Source organism: Elephas maximus, chromosome 1 (genome assembly GCF_024166365.1).
Source record: "Elephas maximus indicus isolate mEleMax1 chromosome 1, mEleMax1 primary haplotype, whole genome shotgun sequence".
Lineage (NCBI taxonomy): Eukaryota > Metazoa > Chordata > Mammalia > Proboscidea > Elephantidae > Elephas > Elephas maximus.
The window spans coordinates 219,436,132-219,457,670 of record NC_064819.1 but is presented as its reverse complement, the minus strand read 5'-3'; the positions used below and the strand labels follow the sequence as shown (position 1 = coordinate 219,457,670).

The following is a 21,539-nucleotide window of genomic DNA, read 5'->3' as shown; positions in this document are numbered from 1 at the left end:
ATGCTGACATGTGGTAGAGTTGGCAACCAATGTCACAAAACAATTCATGTATTAATTATTTAATGAGAAACTAGTTTGCTCTGTAAACCTTCATCTAAAGTGCAAAAAAAAAAAAAAAAAACCTGAAAAAATAAAATAAATGAAGTACAATTTAAAAAAAAAAAAAAAGACCAGACTTACCGGTCTGACAGAGACTGGAGAAACCCCAAGAGTATGGCCCCTGGACACCCTTTTAACATAGTACTGAAGTCACTCCTGAGGTTCACCCTTTAGCCCACCTTTGGCTGCCTGCCAGAGCAAATGCCTAGATGCCAGCGAAGGAAGAAGCTGAAGCCGCAGAAGAAAGAACAGCAACCAGTGTGACCACATTCCTATTGAGAAAGTGGGGGAGTGCATGTAGGGTCTGGGATAGGGGTAAGAGACTGGGCTTCTAGGAATGGGGCCGAGGTTCTAGAGAGACAACTACTTGTCATTTTATAATCCTTTGTGCTATTGGGATTTTTTTTTTTCCAGATGCATGTTCTCTGTGTTTAAAAAATTATTATTATTTTTTTAGGTTTCAAATATATATTTATTGTACCAGTGGCAACTCTAATCCAGCTTGATAATCTATATTGTGTTTTAGAGGCTACCACTTCAAACAGCAGGAGAAGCCTCAGATGAAAGATGATAAGAAAGAGGCCTGAAGTTTATATATGATTAATTTATTTTTAATAAGATAGGAAGTGTATGGAGAGACATGACTCTAAATATATACATTACTCTAAAAAAAAAAAAACCCTTAGGAAAATGCATTTCTGCTTTTCTCCACAGCTGTACTGACCATTAGTTTATACAGAACTTACCACAGGCCTGTACTGACCACCTGCTTATACAGAACTCAGCACAGGCCTGTACTGACCACCTGCTTGTACAGAACATACCACAGACTTGTGCTGACCATCTACTTACACAGAATATACCACAGGCCTGCAGTGACCGTCAGCTTACACAGAACTTACCACAGGCCTGTGCTGACCGTCAGCTTACATAGAACTCACCACAGGCCTGTGCTGACCAATAGCTTACACAGAACTCACCACAGGCCTGTGCTGACCGTCGGCTTACACAGAACTTACCTCAGGCCTGTACTGACCAATAGCTTACACAGAACTCACCACAGGCCTGTGCTGACCACTAGCTTACACAGAACTCACCACAGGCCTGTGCTGACCGTTGGCTTACACAGAACTTACCGCAGGCCTGTACTGACCAATAGCTTACACAGAACTCACCACAGGCCTGTGCTGACCAATAGCTTACACAGAACTCACCACAGGCCTGTGCTGACCGTCGGCTTACACAGAACTTACCGCAGGCCTGTACTGACCAATAGCTTACACAGAACTCACCACAGGCCTGTGCTGACCAATAGCTTACACAGAACTCACCACAGGCCTGTGCTGACCGTCGGCTTACACAGAACTTACCGCAGGCCTGTGCTGACCAATAGCTTACACAGAACTCACCACAGGCCTGTGCTGACCGTCGGCTTACACAGAACTCACCACAGGCCTGTGCTGACCGTCGGCTTACACAGAACTCACCACAGGCCTGTGCTGACCGTCGGCTTACACAGAACTTACCACAGGCAGCTGAGAAGATGCCTCCCTGCCCTGTGGGGTTGTTATATAGTCCGTGCTCAAAATGAAGTAGAAAGAGCTCTCCTCGGCCATTGTTAGAGTTGTCCTCATCTCTCCCTCTCTCCAAGGGAGAAGAAACCGGGATAAGAAATCAGAATCTGAATTCTGCTCACCCAAAGAATAATGGATCTGTTCTGTTCAAAAATGCCTCGATTGTTGATTTGTTTACTTCAGCGCCTTCTCTGAAGGACAGTATAAGAATTTTGGGGACAAAGCAAAAACTGGGAGAGAGTGTGTGGTGTGTGGTGTGTCTGTGTAAGTGTGTAAGCACGCATGTATGTGTGCACAGAGCTCCTTTCTCTAAGGGTTTAAAAAGTCTCTATAATGAGCTTCCCTGCCTGCCTGAAGCATCAAACAAGGGCAATTATTTTCCTTAATAATATAAACTACCTTAAAAGTGGGCAGCCAGGATATGTGGATACTACCTGTTTTTGTAAAATTTCTTTATTCTCCTGGGCCTTAATTTGCTCACCTTTAAAATGAAGACACTGGATTTGAGACAATCTCAGGCCTTTCCAGACCTAAAATGTTTGTATTATGTTAATGAACCAGGGACAGTTGAGTGGAAATCACCATAAGCTAAGGCAACACTGTCGCATGTGTATACGTGTGTATATGCCTATGTAGTAATACAAAGTAGTAACTAGGCATTCATGAGTATTTTCTTTGCCTATTTGACAAGTGAAGACCCTCGGTGGTACAAACAGTTAACGCACTTGGCCGCTTACCAAAAGGCAGGCAACTGAAGTCTACCCAGAGGCACCTCAGAGGAAAAGCCTGGTGATCTTCCTAGGAAAAATCAGCCACTGAAAGCCCTATGGAGCACAGTTCTACTCTGACACACATGGGGTCACCCTAAATCAGAGTCAACTCCATGGCAACCGCACTGGTATTTGAAAAGTGGGAAACGGATTCTAAGATTCTATGTATTTTAGCAACGTGGTTGTGCTAGTAGTTTTTAACCTGCATTCTTCGGAAAAAGTAAATGTTAATATGTAGCAGACAGAGCATAGGCTAGAATACCCTACAGAGCTGCTGAATCACGCTAGAAAGAAAATTGGTGCTTTTTTCCACCCAACAAGGTATAAGGGAAAATTACATTTTCAAGACAAATTTTTCCATGCTGCATATGGTCCTTTCTCTGTGAAGATAATAGTAAAAATAACAGCAGCAACCAAGTATCAAGTCCTTAGTTATGTTCCAGACAGGTTGTAAGCAAGAGTTTTACCAGTTGTTCCTTAATCTTCTTACATCCTGATGAGAAATAGGACCTATTACCATCATCCTTATTTCGAGGTTCAGAGAGGTTAGATCATTTGTCCAGGGTCACAAAGCTAGTAAAAAAAAGGATCCAGATTCATAGAACCCTGACCCTGAAGCCCATGCTTTTCAACCACTGCTCTATTGGGCCGCTGGTCTCCATTTTGACCTCTGACTCTGTGACAGTCTCCTGGCTGTGTGTGGCCTCATTCATATTCTTGTCTGCCTTCTTGAACAACCAACAACACATCTGCAAAGCAGTTTGTGGTCATGGACCTGAATTTCTCTGTGCAAAATCTAAACACCCCACTCCAAGTGACTACCGTCACACCAGGATCTTTAACTGGCAGGGGCCTGCCAAGGTGCAATGGACATAGACACGTCGCCCTTTTCAGGGAATAGATTCCCCTTGGCGTTTCGGAACTGTGCCAAGGGCCCATTGCAATTCACAGGCTATTCCATGAAACAGCCCAGCTCTCCAAATTAGGCCAATGACTATTTCTCAGGTTTCTCTTGCTGCGTGAAGAATCTTAATGCTCACAGAGTGTTTAAGAATAACAAACATTTCCTACGCTTCAATAAGGGGATAGAACCTTCACTTTAACTCCTCCCAGGATAATGGATGAGGTTGAACTAAGGTAACTAGCTAACCAGTTGCCATCAAGTTTATTCTGACTCTTGACAGCCCCATGTGTGTCAGGGTAGAACTGTGCTCCATAGGGTTTTCAGTAGCTGATTTTTGGGAAACAGATTGCCAGGCCTTTCTTCCGAGGTGCCTCTGGGTAGACTCAACCCTCCAACCTTTTGGTTAGCAGCTAAGCATGTTAACCGTTTGCACCCTCCAGGGACTCCTGAACTAAGGTAAGGACTGTGTAACAGCAGAGTGGGCAGAGAATCTGGTGTGCAGTGTCTTGTGAGCTGTGGGAAGCTACTGGCCGATGGCCTCCCCAGTATTCTACACTCACGGTGCCTCTTAGATAGGCTACAAGGCCCTGGCAGGGAGACTTGTAGAAAACTTAGATCCTAGCATCAGCGGCATGAACAAGATTTCTCAAAGTCACCTCCTCCTCCCAGACTAGCTGGTTTTCTGGCTCTAAGATCTGCCCATGCAGCTGCAGAGGAAGGGTGGGGTGGCAGGGTATGTGGAAAGCATCCTCTCAGTGCTGCCTGGCTCTGAGATAAGCAAGTAGAATACCGATTCGCTGCCTTCGCGGACATGCTTTGCAGACAGTAACCCCACTTCCATTCTGAAGGGAAGAAAAACAAACTATCCTTGATCACCCCTGGCCAGGCATTTAGCTGACAAAACTGTAAGGCAATTGGGGATATGTCATTGGCTGCTGATTTCTTGCTGCACACAAGGAGCCACACAAGGAAGCAAACAGCAACTCCTTTGCTCATCACTAGTCCAGGAGTGAGAAGTCCCTGTGTGGCGCAAATGGTTAAGTGCTCCACTACGAATGGTAAAGGTGGGTGGTTCACAGCCACCTAGAGGCACGTTGAAAGAAAGGCCTGGCAGTCTGCTTTCAAAAGGTCACAGCCTTGAAAACCCTATGGAGTGCAGTTCTACTCTACACACATGGGGTCGCCGTGAGTCAAACTGATTTAACAACAGTAGGTTTGGTTTTTGTTTTAGTACAGGAGTGATCTGGTTCTGAGCATACCTGAAGGGTCCAGCCCAGCCCGCTGACCACCACAGGGTATGGATCATCTAGGGTTTGCAGGCTGCTCTGTGGTCACTCTGGGTGAGCGGCATCCAGGCTGAACGTGCTCCTCCAGGTTATCACAGATCACGGTAGATCTGACGCACCTCAGCAGGCTGCTGTAGGTTCCTTTGGAAGCCTGACATAGAAGCTACGGTTGATTGATTTGTTGCTCTGATGCTGATTTACTGTAGAGTGCTGTGGAGGCATAGCTGCCAAGGCACAGCTCTGGCTCTAGTAGTTCTCTCGAGACTCGGTGTTTGAGAAGCGTGTCCTTCGGAGCTCTCTTCCAGGTGCCAAATCCGTTGCCAGAGTGTCAATTCCAACTCCTGGCGACCCCGTGTGCATCAGAGTAGAGCTGTGCTCCACAGAGTTTTCAATGGCTGATTTCTTGGACGTAGATTTCCAGGCCTTTCTTCCAAGGTGCCTCTGAGTAGCCTCGAACTTCCAACCTTTCACTTAGCGACTGAATGTGTTAACCATTTGCACCACCCAAGTGCAGGCTTCGAAATAGTATTTTGGAGTTGTACAGCTCCACAGGCTGAAGAACGCATTTCTAAAAACACTTGGAAGCGATTGAGGGCTGAGTTTGCTAATCTCAATTGTTAATATCTGTAATATCCATACACCAAAGAAAATCTTGTTTCTCTGGAAAGTGCCATTAGCTCAAATCTCAGGATGAAGCAGGGTGGCGGCGGGGGCTGGAGTAGACAGCAGCCCCTGGGCAGCTATGCCACCCTCTGCCCAGTGGTGGCTGCAGACAGGCCAGAGCGCCCAGGACAGAGAGTGGTTTAAAACCCTTAAAAAAACAATTGGAAAAACATTCAAGTTGGATGGCTTCATTATACAGCTCCTTGAGGCAGGAGCTATGACTAAACCACCTATTCCAGTGCATGACTCTATGAAAATATCATCACAGATGACAGCTCTGTCTAACTTCTAATCTCAAATAACATTTAAAAACACTTCATTATGCACATTTTACAAAGTGAGTTCCTTCCTGTTCCATATTCAGCCTTTTTTTTTTTTTTTTTTTTGTTCCTTTGCCTGATTTTGTTACCAGTGTTAAAGAAGCTAGCTGTTTTTTGCAGGAGGAACTTAAAATAACTGATTTCTTTTAAATACTAGTATCTATTTTTCTTGGCTCTAAACTTTTCCAAGTCTGGATTTTTCCATTCTTTTACCTCACCCCAACTGCCCCCCTGGGAAAACAGCAACAACAAGGACAACAATTACAATAAAGACTTTAAGCCCCCAAACTATGGTTTTCTTTTTCTTACTCTCTTGGTTTTTGTTTTCATTTGATCTTAAAGAGCATTTCAGCACACAACAGAGAAGTCACACCTTGCCTCTCCCTCCACCTTCATTTTTTTCCTTCAAAGTGTGATTTGCTTAGCATTCCTGGAGATATCAGTTAATTAGGACCTGCCTTAGAAATCAGACTAGGCGATTCTAATTGGTTGGCTGAATCTATATTTTATATTGGATACAGACCAAGGAAACCCTGGTGGCATAATGGTTAAGTGCTATGGCTCCTAACTAAAAGGTCAGTAGTTCAAATCCACCAGGTGCTCCTTGGAAACCCTGTGGGGCAGTTCTACTCTGTGCTGTAAGGTCACTATGAGTCCAAATTGACTCGACGGCAATGGATATATATATATAAATACAGACCAGTTCAGTGCTATCTGTGACAGATAACAGTGAATTATCAAAATACCTGTCAAATGATGGTAATACTGATTTTGCAATACTTTCTTAAGTATGAATCGGTATGATAGATTCCTTGATGGGGGCATCTCTTATAAAATTCCTAGTTGAAGTATGAAAACAATCACAGCAGTTAATAAGTTTATATCAGGTCTTTAGGAAACATTCATATTCTTACATTTTTGCAATGATCTATTCACTTATTGCTAATAAGACCACTACTGACAGACTTCTATTAAAGTAATTACTAAATGAATATAATATCTATGGGGAGCCTGGTGTCACAGTGGTTAAGAGCTACCACTGCTAACCAAAAGTTTGACAGTTCAAATCCACCAACTGCTCCTTAGAAACTCTATGGGGCAGTTCTACTCTGTCCTATAGGGTTGCTATGAGTCAGAATTGACTCGACGGCAACAGGTTTTTGGTATGTAGCCTTGGGCACCCCTGGTGGTACAAATGGTTAACGCACATGGCTGCTAACCAAAAGGCTGGAGGTTTGAGTCCACCCAGAGGTGCCTTGAAAGAAAGGCCTGGTGATCTTCTTTCAGAAACTCAGCCACCGAAAACCTAAGGAACATGGTTCTACTCAGACACACATGGGACTGTCATGAGTCAGAATCAACTAGATGGCAACTGGTATGTAACCTTGGAATTTCCTTCAAGGGTGCATATCATGGTATACATATATAGTGTGAAGTTCATCAATTATCAGAAAATTAATCTATTTATATTGCTATATCAAAAATTTTTTTTAAAGAGCCACTCTAAAATTAAAATTGGGAATAAGGAATAAATACATGCATAATGTATTACTTTGCTAGATTCAAATATAATATTTGGATATGCTACAAATACCTCAAAATATAATTGTTAAGCAGAAAAAGGCAATTTGAAAACAAAAATCCAAATTTAGTTTTCTGACCACTGATGGCCCTTGGATTATATGAAACACTTTAGGTCCATATTTATGAGGAAAAATTGTTCATATTCATGGAGAGTACCTATCAAGATTTATTAGTGGTTACCAGGGGTGGGAGAGAGGAGGAAAGGGAGAGTTAATGGTGATGGAAATACCTCATCGATTGCAGGTAGGGTTGCATAGGCAATTATTATAATTGCTATCAAGTTGTGCACCTGTAAAAAGTTGAATTGGCAAAAGTTGTGTGATAGATTTATTTACAACAACAACAAAAAGAGTAGCTGCTGAAGCTGCTTATATACAACCACGTACCTTATGGGATTTGGTTCCTTGGTTTGGAGGTTTAGGGTCATGGTTTTGTGGGACATCCTAGTTAATTGGCCTAATAGTATGTTTAGTGCTTCTGTCCTACCTCTTAGTTTGTTGCATAGTGCCTGGGGTCCTAAGAGCTTGTAAGCAGCCACCCAAGGCACAACAACTGGTCTCTATTTGCCTGGTGCAACAGAGGAAGAAGTAGTCAGGAATAGGAGGAGGATATGGAACGTGTGGCTAATTGCCTCCATGAACAACTGCCTCCTTTGCCATGAGACCAGAAGAACTGGATGGTGCCCGGCTACCATTACTGAACATTTGATCAAGGATTCTATGGAAGAATCCTTATCAAAAGGGGGAAAATGCAGATACAATTTACCTCCAGGCTTTCTGGAGCCATGGAGGCTGGATGAATCCCTGAAACTATTGCCCTAAAATAATCTTTAAACCTTAAATCAAAAACATCTCCTGAAGAGAATGAAGAAAACCAAACACATAAGGGAAAGATTAGTCCCAAAGACTGATGGACCACAAGTACTACAGCCTCCCCCAGACTGAGTCCAGCACAATTAGATGGTGCCTGGCCACCATCACCAACTGCTCTGATAGGGATCATAATACACGGTTCTGAACAGAGTTGGAGAAAAATGTAGAAAAAATTCTAACTCACCAAAAAAAAAAAAAAAAAAGACCAGACTTACTGGTCTGACAGAGACTGGAGAAACTCCAAGAGTATGGACCCTGGACACACTTGTAGCTCAGTAATGAAGTCACTCCTGAGGTTCACCCTTCAGCTAAACATTAGACAGGCCCATAAAACAAAATGAGACTAAAAAGGCACAGCAGTCCAGGGGTAAGGACAAGAAGGCAGGAGGGGACAGGAAAGCTGGTAATGGGGAATCCAAGGTTGAGAACAGAAGAGTGTTGATATGTCATGGGGTTGGCAACCAGTGTCACAAAACAATACACGTACTAGGTGTTTAATGAGAAGCTAGTTTGTTCTGTAAACCTTCATCTAAAGTATCATAAACAAATCAATCCCTTTGGAAAAACAAACAAAAAAAATCTCCTGAAGTCTTCTTAAAACCAAACAATATTTAAACAAAAATATAGTAAAAAAATTTCTGCCTTGAGTCTTAAAAGATTAAGAACTGTCTATATGGGACTATATGAAGAAGAGCTGGGCATCAGGATTGGAGGAAGACTCATTAACAACCTGTTTTACGCAGATGACACAACCTTGCTTGCTGAAAGTGAAGAGGACTTGAAGCACTTTCTGATGAAGATCAAAGACTACAGCCTTCAGTACGGATTACACCTCAACATAAAGAAAATAAAAATCCTCACAACTGGACCAATAGGCAACATCATGATAAATGGGGAAAAGATTGAAGTTGTCAAGGATTTCATTTTACTTGGATCCACAATCAACACCCACAGAAGCGGCAGTCAGGAAATCAAAAGACACATTGCATTGGGCAAATATGCTGCAAAAGACCTCTTTAAAGTGTTGAAAAGCAAAGATGTCACCTTGAAGACTAAGGCATGCCTGACCCAAGCCATGGTATTTTCAATGGCATCATATGCATGTGAAAGTAGGACAATGAATAAGGAAAACCAAAGAATTGACACCTTTTAATTGTGCCATGGATGACGAATATTGAATATTCTATGGACTGCCAAAAGAATGAACAAATCTGTCTTGGAAGAAGTACAACCAGGATGCTCCTTAGATGCAAGGACAGTAAGACTGCATCTTACATACTTTGGATATATTGTCAGGAAGGGTCAGTTCCTGGAGAAGGACATCAAGCTTGGTAAAGTAGAGGGTCAATGAAAGAGAGGAAGACCCTCAACGAGATGAATTGATACTGTGGCTGCAACGATGGGCTCAAGTATAACAGTGATTGTGAGCATACCACAGGACCAGGCAGTGTTTCATTCTGTGGTATTTAGGGTCGCTATGAGTGGGAACTGACTTGATGACACCTAACAACAACAAATGAACATATGGGATCAAACTGATAACAACAACTAAAGAGATTAGTCAGGAATCTTAGTGGGAAATGAATTTATAGTAATGGTGGTGGAACAACTCAGAAAAGGAGGGTGAGAATCATTACACAGTTCGAAGAAAGTAATCAATGTCAGTAAATAATACACGTAGAAACTGCTGAATTGCTGTATGTTTTTGCTGTGTATATTCTCAACAACAATAAAATTAAGAAAAAAAGAGTCATCAGTATTGATCATCGATCAGTTGTGTTTTGTAGCTTATCCTCAGTTGCTGAGTTCATTTCAGATTAATTACAAAATATTCTGCCACAGATCTCATTGCCACTCTGGCTGTGTGCCCCTTCCCTCGCCTTGCAAGACACCATGGGGAGATGGTACAGGCACTGTAACGGCATCTTCCTGCTCTCCGTCTCCTGAAAAGACACTATGATTGTGATAACTAGAATTTCCCTAAATTTCTGTCAAGGTCTCTAGTGATATGGGCACATTAGGAAGATAAACCATCAAATTTAATATGATGCCATTGAAAATACCATGGCTTGGGTCAGGTAAGCACTATTTTTAAGCACTATTTTAAACATGGCTAAATTCTGGTGTTGACATGGGAGGCTAACTAGAAGAGTGGACAAATTCTTTTAGTCAGTTTTCATTTATGAGTTCAACTGGGCCAGTGGGGAGGAATCAAGTCAAATCAGAGGCTTCTAGATTTCTAGGGAGTGTATCTAGATTTCTAAGCATCCCAGTTTCCATTTTAATTTCTGACATACACCCTTCAATTAGAACCCTAACCTTAACTCAAAGTGTTAACACTAATTGGGGGTGTCTGCACATGTGAACAGTGAGGTAGAAATAAGGTCAATAACCACCGGAATAGAGAAAATAAGGGTACATAAATACATTAAGATGGGCTCAATTTATATCCTGTACCTATTCAGTTAGCCTATAAGGCACAGGATGCTTTTGGTTCATTCCTAGTCAGTTGTCAGGGGACCAGCATACTCAGGGTCTGCAGACATGTGCAGTTCTCAAAAAAACTTTGCCTCATTATTTTGTAAATATGTAGTGCAACTTTCTCATTACCCTATGTGGTTGGAGAAGGAAGTAAAGAAGAGCAGAAAACCAGGTATTATGGATTGAATTGTGTCCTCCAAAAGATATACTGAAGTCCTAACCCCAGTACTGTGAATGTGACCTAGGAAATAAGGTCTTTGAAGGTGTTATTAGTTAACATGAGATCATACCAGGGCAGAGTGTGCCCTAGTCCAATATGAGTGGTGTCCTTATAAAAGAGAAAAGACCTAGACTCAGGGTAAGATGGCCATGTGAAGATGGAGGCAGAGATTGGAGTCATGCTGTCACAAGCTGGGGCTACCAGAAGCTGGAAGAGACAAGAAAAAATCTTGCCCTAGAGCCGTTGGGGAAAACATGGCCCTATGACACCCTGAATTCAGACTTAGCCTTCAGAACTGCGAGAGAATTAATGGCTGTCATTTTAAGTCACTCATTTTGTGGTACTTTGGTACAGCTCTAGGGAACTAATCCACCAGGGTTTCAGAATTCATTCACAAACTTATTTAATAGAAGAAGAACCTTATAAACTAAACGAAAAATGCTCTGCCTCTTAAGTTCTTGTAAAGCATTCAAACCATTATTACATTATCTACTCTGACAACCTGAAAATATTAGTTCAGATATAAAAATCTTCCCAAAGTCCAACAACTCGGAGTCCTTAGTCTAACTCACCAGACTGGGAGAATGGCTCTCACAATTTGGAGGCATTGAGGTTGACCAGACTTGGGGAAGTAACTTCCCTAACTCCTATTAGGGTGAACCCATGAAATTGCCAATATTGGGGCATTTATAAAATGGCATTTTTGTTGTTGTGGTCGTGGTGAAAATATACACAACAAAGCACTCACTGATTCAACAGTTTCTACTCGTATAATTAAGTGATATTGATTACATTCTTTATGTTGTGCAATATCGGGCCGTTTTTCACTTATAAAAGTTATAATTTCATATGGTAAAAAAATATATAAGAGCTTGAGGCTCATGTTCATGGTCAATCATAAACCAGAAAGAGTAAGATTGTCTTTCCCCAAAGATCAGTCCAAAGGACTAATGGACCACAACTACCACAGCCTCCACCAGACTGAGTCTAGCACAACTAGATGGTGGCCGGCTACTACCACTGACTACTCTGACAGGGATCACGACAGAGGGTCCTGGACAGAGCTGGAGAAAAATGAACCAAGTTCTAACTCTCACACACACACGCAAAACCAGACTTACTGGTCCGACGGAGACCAGAGAACCCCCATGAGTATGGCCATGGGATACCCTTATAGCTCAGTAATGAAGTCACTCCTGAGGTTCACCCTTCAGCCAAAGATGAGACAGGCCCATAAACAAAAGGAGACTAAAGGGGCACACCAGCCCAGGGGCAAGGACTAGAAGGCAGGAGAGGACAGGAAAGCTGGTACTGGGGAACCCAAGGTCGAGAAGGGGAGAGTGTTGCCGCGTCGTGGGGTTGGCAACCGATGTCACAAAACAATATGTATATTAATTGTTTGATGAGAAGCTAGTTTGCTCTGTAAACCTTCACCTAAAGCACAATTAAAAAAAAAAGACTGTGGCCCCTCCCCTTTTCAGGCTGCATACTGTATTTTTCTAAAGACGATAACCACTAGTATTCATTGAACAGCATCGGCATCATCCCATTTAATCCTCACACCAGTTTTTTTTTTTTTTTTAATAATTATGTTTTTGGTGAAAGTTAACACAGCAAATTAGGTTCCCCTTTAACAATTTCCATACATATTGTTTGGAGCCCTGGTGGCTCAGTTGTTAAGAGCTCAGGCTGCTAACCAAAAGGTCAGCAGTTCAAATCCACCAGCCGCCCCTTGGAAACTGTATGGAGCGGTTCTACTCTGTCCTATAGGGTCACTATGAGTCAGAATTGACTCCACGGCAATGAGATTTTATTTTATTTTTTTAATAATACTGTTCAGTGACATCGGTTACATTTTTCCCAACATCTTCACACCAGTTCTATGGGGTAAGATGATACCCATCTTACATATCTGAATACTGAGACCCAGCAAGGCTGAGTAAAGTCAGGTCTGCCTCATTCTACTCCTTTGCACTTTTCCCTCTACCATACTGCCTCTTGGTGGTGCAGTGGTTGAAGTGCTTGGCTGCTAATGGAAAGATCAGCAGTTCGAACCCATCAGTTGCTCCACAGGAGAACGATGTGGCAGTCTGCTTCTGTAAAGATTAAAGCCTTGGAAACTCTATGGGGCAGTCTTACTCTTTCCTATAGGGTCTCTATGAGTTGGATTTGACTCAACAGCAGTGGGATTTTTTTATTTTCTTGTTCTTTTTAAAGCTATTCTTCATATTCCTTTTAGACTGATTTCGCCTAAAATGAATATGGACAAATTATTCACCACTTGGGTGGTGCAAATGATTTGTGTTTGGCTGCTCACTGACAGGTTGATGGTTCCAATCCACCCAGGGTGCTGTGGAAGAGAGGCCTGGCAATCTAATTCTGTAAGATCACAGCCGTTGAAAGCCCTGTGGAGTGCAGTTTTACTCTGACACACGAGGTTGCCATGAATTGGAAGTGACCCGTTGGCAATGGGTTTGGCTTTTTTTAATTGCCCGAGGCACAATGGCGAGGTCTCCCTGCTGACAAACTGAACTGTAGGAACAGTGACATTTACTTACCAATCTGTAGTCCCTTATCTCCTCAAGGAGAAATACTTCCTTTTTTTTTTTTTTAAGTTGTAGGCAGATGGCCAATTTGTATGTACAGTAAGTCCCCAGTTTACAAAGGAACATCTGATTTATGGACAACTTGTATTTGCCCTTTAACGTTATGTAAATTTGCCCTCGCTTTGAAACCATTGACCCCTATTTGCAACAAATTCATCACGGTCACCTTCACTTGCTGCATGTGCAGCTTTTAAATCATTGAAAAGGCTTTGAGCCTTTTCTTGCACTAAAGTTAGGCTAAATGAGAACTGTGTACACCTGTTCCAGCTTATCTACAAATTCTTAAAGACACACTTAGGAATGGATCTCGTTCATAACCTAGGGACTGCCTGTATTACAATCAGGGCTTCGAACCAGTTCGAACTGGTTCAGTCATGGCTGATGAGGCAGAACTGGAACGGACCCAAATTTTTACAGTTTGAGTGATCCAGAATGATAACTGGAACAGAAAAAATTATGGATTGAAACCCTGGAACAGGAGACTCGGAATTGCCTGATGCATGAGACTGAATTATTGGCAGGACTCTGGAGAACAGCACACATTCCAAGTGGTGCAGCTTGCCGCCATCTTTGAGTGGAGCACCACTGTTTCCGACTCTGCTCAAAATCCAATGGGCAAGAGATTTGGCTGCTATGCAATGAGTACACTGCTGTTGTTTTCTACGAGGGAGGTTACGTTTCTCTCAGGGCTTCGACCTGTGATTTTTCCCACTCTGGTTATCATTCCAGTTTACCCGTATTTTAAAAATTTGGGTCTGTTCTAGTTTTGCTTCCTAGGTCTTGACTGAACCAGGAAGAACTGGATCAAAGCCCTGATAGTAAAACTGGGAAGCCAGAACACACATGTATCCTATTTATAAAAATAGATGTCATCAAATAAAAACTAAGAAATTAAATTAATCTGACACAAACTTAATAAAGTACATAATCGTTCTTACGTCACATAGTAATGAGGCATAAATAGACGCATTCCACATAAATGACTGTAATTGGTGTGACTTTACACAGTCAGACCAAATTTTTAGGTTTTTCTCTGCTCATGTTTACTGTTCTAAGATCTAAAATGGGTATTGGCGTTGACTCGTGGTGATTCCATGAGTCACCTCATCATCACATGCAAAGGTGATGACTCTTGCACCCCTTCCCTCAATAGTTAGGGTTTTCTTGTCCCTTCCTTTCCCTAATCCCTACCCTAAGATAGCTACTTCCTGAGTTTTGTCCATGCTACTTGCCCCTCCCAACTCCCGTGCTTCTCCCAAACTCGTACCCTGAAGGAACCCTTCAACAGCTGTTTGCTGCCTGTGCTTTTTTTCTCTCCTATTTTTTTTACCATGTCCTGGATGCTGGAGTTGTGGTTGGGAGTGGTGCTGGGGCTCATGTGAAAGAGAATGAGACAGCCGTAGGAAGGGGAATGAAAGGCTTAGGCCCAGGTTGGTGGGCAAAAGTGAACTCTTTGTTACTGTGGACCTATTCACGATGTTCTAAACCAAGGGAAATTTATGGTCTCCCGTAAGTGAAATATCAGGGGCAGATCCAGGGGCTCAAGGATGTCATTGGGTATCTATGTGTTTCTTTATCTAAGCCCTGTTTTTCTCTGTGCTGTATTAATCTTTGGCAGGGTTTTCTGCATGGTGAGAAGATGGTTACCAACAGCTCCAGATGAAATCAACCATCTCAGAGACTACAGAAGAAAGCATCTCTTTCCGATTAAACCAAACCAAACCGACTGCTGTCGAATTCTGGCCCATGGCAACCCCATGTGTTACAGAGTAGAACTGCTCCGTAGGGTTTCTCTGGCTGTAATCTTTTTCACAGAAACAGAGTGCCAGGTATTTGCTTCCACAATGCCACTGGGTAAGTTTGAACTTCTAACCTTTATATTAGCAGTCGAGTGCAAACCACTTGTGTCATCCAGGGACCTTCTTTTCCAATAGTTCCAGCACAATTCCTGAGATCAACTCTGATTTGCCTGGCTGGGTTTACTGGACCCTGTCCTGAACTAAACACGGAGGCCACGCAGATGTGATGCTTCAATGGCCAGAGCTAGGTCACAGCACAACCCTTAGAGCTGGAGGAGGACTCAGTCCACTGGACCGTGTGGATGGATAGTAGGTAATAGTGGGCCACAAAGGATAATTGGGATGCTGTCACCAAAAAAGGGGGGATAGATGCTGGGTAGCTGAAAATAGCAGATTTCCACTCTAGTTGGTGGGGAATAAAGGGCAAAGAGAGGACAAATGAAATGGTCTCTGAGCCTCCGTATTTGGAGACTTGGCTCAGAGAAGGGGAAGTATTAGCATTAAGGTAAGTAGAAAAATGAAAAGTAGATATGGTCCAAGTGCTCCATTGTACCCATTGACTGGTTCTTTCAAGACCTTGAACTAAGTAAAAGTTTTACTCTCCTAGCCCTCAAAGTGTCTCCCTCAACTGTCTGCTGTTATTTGAAATTCCTTTAATCACAGACAGTCCTGTATTCTAGAAATGTAGAAAAAGTAAGAAAGAGTTGCAGCCAAAGTAGAAATTAAAATGTCATATAATTTCCTATTTTGAAAAGAACAGAGGGTTAAAAAGAAGCAGGGAAAGAAGATGCCATTCAAGGAGGAAAGAAAGAAGAAATCTAGAAGACTAAAGACAGAGACTAGGTTTTCCTAACTTCTTTAATTTGCTAGTGTCAACCCAGTTGGTCTAGCATAGACAATGGTGAGAAGGCTAACCTTAGTGGAAATTCGATGATAGAGCACATTTTTACTATTGATCTCTGCTTTTAAAGCTTCTTAGTTTATCGAATGAAAACCAAACTTTTCATACTTAGCATTTGCCCTGGTTGTGAATTCTCAGTAACCTGGACAACCCTGGTCTGATTAAGTCATAATTCAAGCTATTAAGAGGCATTCAAGATCAAACATGCCGCAGGAGAAACTCGTTGGCTCTCAGCTGTATCAAAAGCCTTGGCGTTTCTTGATAAAGCTAAATATTTTTTTCCTTTTCTGATGTAATCTGCATTTTGCTAAACAAGACTTATATAAACTATCTTGAACTTTATTCCAGAAAAGTGAGGGAAATAGTCCAAGCAATGATATTTCTCTATGGCTCTGAAGTTGTTGAAATTCAGATTTATCCACTATTTAAGAGATACTTAAAATGGAAAATGGCCCATTATGCTCCTCTCAGTGTGACCCCTTCTTAACTGTACTTTCAGTGAAGCAAAGAATGTCAGGTCCTCACGGTCTTGGCTCCTAGACCTGGCTGCGTGGGCCAAACCGCCCACTTGAAGATGTTCTGAAGATTTCCCAGTGGTGGCCATTAATGTGAGGACCAAAAAGCATCATCGCAGTCACACATGTTATTATGATATTCACTCTTCATCACAGAAGGAAATACCTAAATGAACATGGGCATGGATCAAACAATAGTCTAAGAATACTCATAAAGAAAAATCTGTACCTTTTCAACTACAGTGATATTATGGACCTTTTGGCTCTGAAAGCACAAATAGAATGATAGCAAAATGCACAGAATGGGGTAGGAGAATGCAGAGAACAGGGCAGGCTGGAGGGTACGATACTTTTTCATCTCTTTCATAAAGCATATGGAGATCTATAATAACTTTTTCATTAATTCCCAGTTCCTAGAACAGAGAAGAAAAATCCTTACCATACTCCTGGGAATCAAAGACTAAGAGCGAAAGGCTTTGAGTTGTAATCACAGATAAAAACTGAACATTTTGTTAGGCCTTTGTGCACAGAATTCATGGCTTTTATTCGTGTTTGTGGTTGGTATATAACAAACATAGGCTGGCAGGATAGAAATCAAACGAGGCTCTAGTTATATATTAAAGGAAAGAGTGTGCCTAGCCCCCACTCCCCAATATAAAAAACTCATTTGCATTTGTTTTTGGCCCCTATTTCTCATATATGAGGCATTGGTGGTTCAATTCCTCACGTGGTAGAACTCTCACCTTCCACGCTGGAGACCCGGTTTGGTGCTGGCCAATGCTCCTGAAGCACAGCCACCACCCATCTGGCAGTGGAGGCTTGCGTGTTGCTATGATGCTGAACAAGTTTCAGAGGAGGTTCCAGACTACAAAAGACTAGGAAGAAAGGCTAGGTGATCTATTGAAAATCAGTCAATGAAAGCCCCACGGATCACCAGTATGATCAGCAACAGATCACGGGGATGATGCAGGACCAGGTAGCGTTTTGTTGCCTTGTGCATGGGGCTGCCTATTCAATAGCAGCTATCAACAACATTTTCAGATGTTCTCTAAATCCAACAGCCTTATCAGTACCAACTGTCTATGCCTCTGAGGCTAATCAGGCTTAAAAACACCTTTGCCGAGAAGCTGTCTCTTTAAGCTTGTTCTCCTTGTAGAAGGCTACCATCGGCTACTGTGAAGACTTCCGTGATACCCCCTCCACACAAATCCACCAGAGACGGCAGGGGACTCTTCCGGGCCCAGCCCTTCTTCTAACCATTTCTCTACCTTTTGCCCCAAAGTCAATAGGAAAAGAAATGAGCAATAAAAATGAAGAGGCTCTAGGCTTGAGGTTGGGAGGCATTTGAAATCAGGTAGGATTGGGTAGGATCACGCCTTCACACCTGAATGGGCCAGTGGCCATGCTTGCACGAGGTTAGTGGCCTTCCCTGTCCTGAGTCAATACCAGCGCTTCCCTCCCTCCTCTTCCTTGCCTGCCATGACTCCAAGTATAAAGCACTTCCCAAGTTATGGATTACGTCAGGTGACCTGGGCTGGGAATCAACCCAAGTAATCCCTTGAAACTGACATTGTATTCTGGTTTTTACTCATTAAAAAAAGACAAACGCTTTGCCGTTGATTCCGACTCATAGCGACCCTATGGGATGGTGTAGAACTGCCCATAGGGTTTCCAAGGAGCAGCTGGTGGATTCAAACCACTGGCCGTTTGGTTAGCAGCTAAGTTCTTAACCACTGCACCACCAGGGCTCCAATAGTAAGAAAGAAAAAGGCTCAGGCATGCCCTTCCATGCATACCACATGAGGTTCAGCTATCTCCGGCTGACTCTCCTCTCTAGAGGAAACCTGAAGGCTGGAAGGCGGACGTTCCCCGGCCTATCTTCATTCACTAACCAGGCTTTGATGTACATGAATTGAGCAGGAGGCTGTGTTCCACTGAACACACATTCTGCTGCCAGATGCTCAAACCAGGTTGGACACCTCAATGTAATTGCGACCAGGGCATTTTTCTGACCTTAGAGTGGTCTTAAAGGAGTGTGTGTGTGTGTGTGTGTGCGTGTGCTCTAGCATTGGGTGGACAGTTACAGAAAGAGAACTGAGAAATAGAGAATTCTAGAACTAAAATATCTTTTTTGAAATCAGAGAATGGTGGACAAGGAACACATGTGGTAAAGACAGAGGAAGCAGTGGGAAGATGGTCTCAGCTGGGAGAGAGCTTTCTATTTCACATGATAATGAGTATATAGTTCATTCCAGCCCCTTGGTTTGTTTCATTTCTTTTATTGTGGTGAAAATCCACATACCTAAACATTCACCAATACAGCAATTTCTACGTTTACAATCCAATAACACTGATTACATTCCTCAGGCTGTGCAACCATTATCGCTGTCCTTTTCCAAAGGATTCCACCCCTCTGTTTATTTTTTATATTTTAGTGACAATGAAGTTTAAATCATTTATTCTAGAGACATCTGTGTGCTGTGTCTTCTTTAACTTGCAACTTAGAAGGGCATAAGCCCGACAACCTTGGGGACAGACTGTGTTTCTGTGGCTGTGACAGGGTTGTGGTGAGTCCCAGGATGCCTCTAGAAGAGGGTACTACCGTAACGAGGGCTCCTCTCATGGGGGGTCTGGAGGCTGCTCTGCCACTCACTCTGATTTCTCTAAGTGATTGAAAAGCACACTTGACACACACGCCCTCTGCAGAGATCAAGTTATAATTAAATCTGGGGAAACAATCTGACAGCTGGAGCCGGCATATTTGGAGTTTGGTATTTGTGCTTGCAAAAGCCGACAGCGATAGCTGATGCACGTACACGACCAGCGAGGGTAATTATGAAATGTTTGTTCTGTCTGCAGTTTATTTTGTTTGGCGAAAATGAAAGTCCACCAATCGAGTGCACGGGCTTTGAATACAGATTGAAGCATTTTCTTATACAACCCAAGCCCTATTTTTTTCCAGAGAGGACGAAAGGTCATTTGATATTGTGCCAACAAATGAGAAAGCATAACTAAGTCGTTAAGAATAGGTAAATACAAATGGTTTGAGAGAGGGGGGAAATGTCTGGTGGGATACCAGCGTGGAGCCCCGATTGAACAGCTTCATCAAAGGGAATGTGTTAAATGCTCGTTAACTAAATTTACAAATGATCCCCACTGGGAGGTGTTGCAAACAACAGAGGGTCACACACACACTAATTATACACACACACTCCCGTGCGCGCGCGCGCACACACACACACAAAGCAGGAAATGAAGTAACATTCTGCTAGGCAAACAGCCCCAAGATAAAATAATCCTAAATACAGATATTTATATTTAAGAGAACATTAATGTAGATTTAATATAGAATTAAGGCAACGACTCAAGAATAGCAAGTTGCCGCATCTAATGCGTGTTATTGGGATGCTGCAGGGGCGGGGGAAATGAAGACTGATTACGGATGTGGTGGCGGGGGTGCGCCCATCCTCAAAGGATCCTGGAAAAGATTTGGACACACCCAGGAGAAGAGAGAACAGGGGTCACTGGAAACCAACAGAGGGAGAGCAGTGACTGAAGAACCCTTGATGGTAACATGCCACCAGACCCTAAATAAACAGAAACCAAACCAACCCAGTTGCCGTTGAGTCAACTCTGACTCATGGCTATCCATGTGGTTTTCAATGGCTGATTTTTGGAAGTAGATTGGCAGGCCTTTCTTCTGAGGCACCTCTGGGTGGGCCTGAACCTTCAAACTTTTGGTTAGCAGCACAGCATGTTAATGGTTTGTACAACCCAGAGACTCCTACACCCTAAATACTTGTCCCTAAGACCCCTAATTTTCCAAGGCTGCAGGAGCCAATGGTCCAGACCACACTGGATCTTGATAGTAGAGGAAGGATCACATTGGGTTAAATCGACCCCATGATCAGCCTACTGAGCCTTAAGAAGCCCTTAGCAGCAGACTTCTTAAGCTATTGTTTTGAGTGTTGCACAGGCATCTCCAGGAAAAAAGAGTGGAATCTTCCTTGTGAATTCTGGCTCTCCAGCTCTTTCCTAATGCCATCGGAGACCAGGACAAGAGTAGCACCTCCACTCTTGCCCCATGCCTAAAATCTGACCCCTGGACAACACCTTGTGATCTAAGAAAGCACCTGGAGAGCAGACAGGGTGGTAGAGCAGACTGGCTGAAAGGACACCTTGGTGGTAGTTCTGCCTCTGCTGCTAAACATTTGTGTGTTCACAGACAAGTCCCTTGATGTCTCAGTTACCTAGCTAGATCAGAGATGTCTATAAATTCTATCAACTTGTTCATGAGTTGGCTTCAGGGAGGTCTGGAACGCTTGACGTTGTGTAAACATTATGTGGATGTGTACATGTGTGCTTTTAAGAGAAAGAATACACCCTCTCCTCACTTATTGACATGGTTAGTTTCCAAAGACCAGGTCATTATGTGAAATTGATGTTATGTGAAAATGAAGGATGACCACATCAGATCACAAAATGAAGGGTGACTACATCATTACACAATTGCCAAATTACATCATTACACAGCTGCCAAACTGCTGAGAATCATGGCCCCACCAAGTGGACGCATAATCTTAACCATCACAGCCAGCGTGACTCTTGCCTTGCTCCTTGGCCTTCGTTACCACCAGACTTAACGTCGTTAATGTGCAAAATAGTTGGATAGTAGATTTTTCACTATTGTTATAAGTGTTAAATGTCAGATAACAAGATAGGAGATAAGTGAGGAGAAGGTATATATTCTTTAGGGAAGAATCACACTTGAAAAGTTGCTGCTAAAGTAAGAAAGTTAGCAAGCATGGACTCTCCTTACCTCTAAGGTGCCTTTCAGAGCCAAACTTGAGTTTTTTAATCTCTGACTCAGATCAGCAGCGGAGCTTCTGGTAACATGGAATGAATGTCAGGCACCTGTTCATCACAGATCACCAAACCTATAATC

At 42.8% G+C, this 21,539-nt stretch overlaps 1 protein-coding gene across 5 annotated transcripts in view; it reads right to left on the bottom strand.

Annotated features, from left to right (window-relative positions):
* The window catches only part of SASH1 (SAM and SH3 domain containing 1), a 392,317-nt gene that overhangs the window by 267,263 nt on the left and 103,515 nt on the right, over nucleotides 1-21,539 (bottom strand). The window contains exon 1 of one of the 5 annotated variants that reach the window (XM_049904186.1): nucleotides 4,607-5,444. The exons of the other annotated variants lie outside the window; for them this stretch is intronic. The gene's annotated coding sequence lies outside the window, so the exon portion shown is untranslated. Of the gene's footprint in view, nucleotides 1-4,606; nucleotides 5,445-21,539 lie in introns of those variants that run through there. 5 annotated transcript variants of the gene reach the window in all.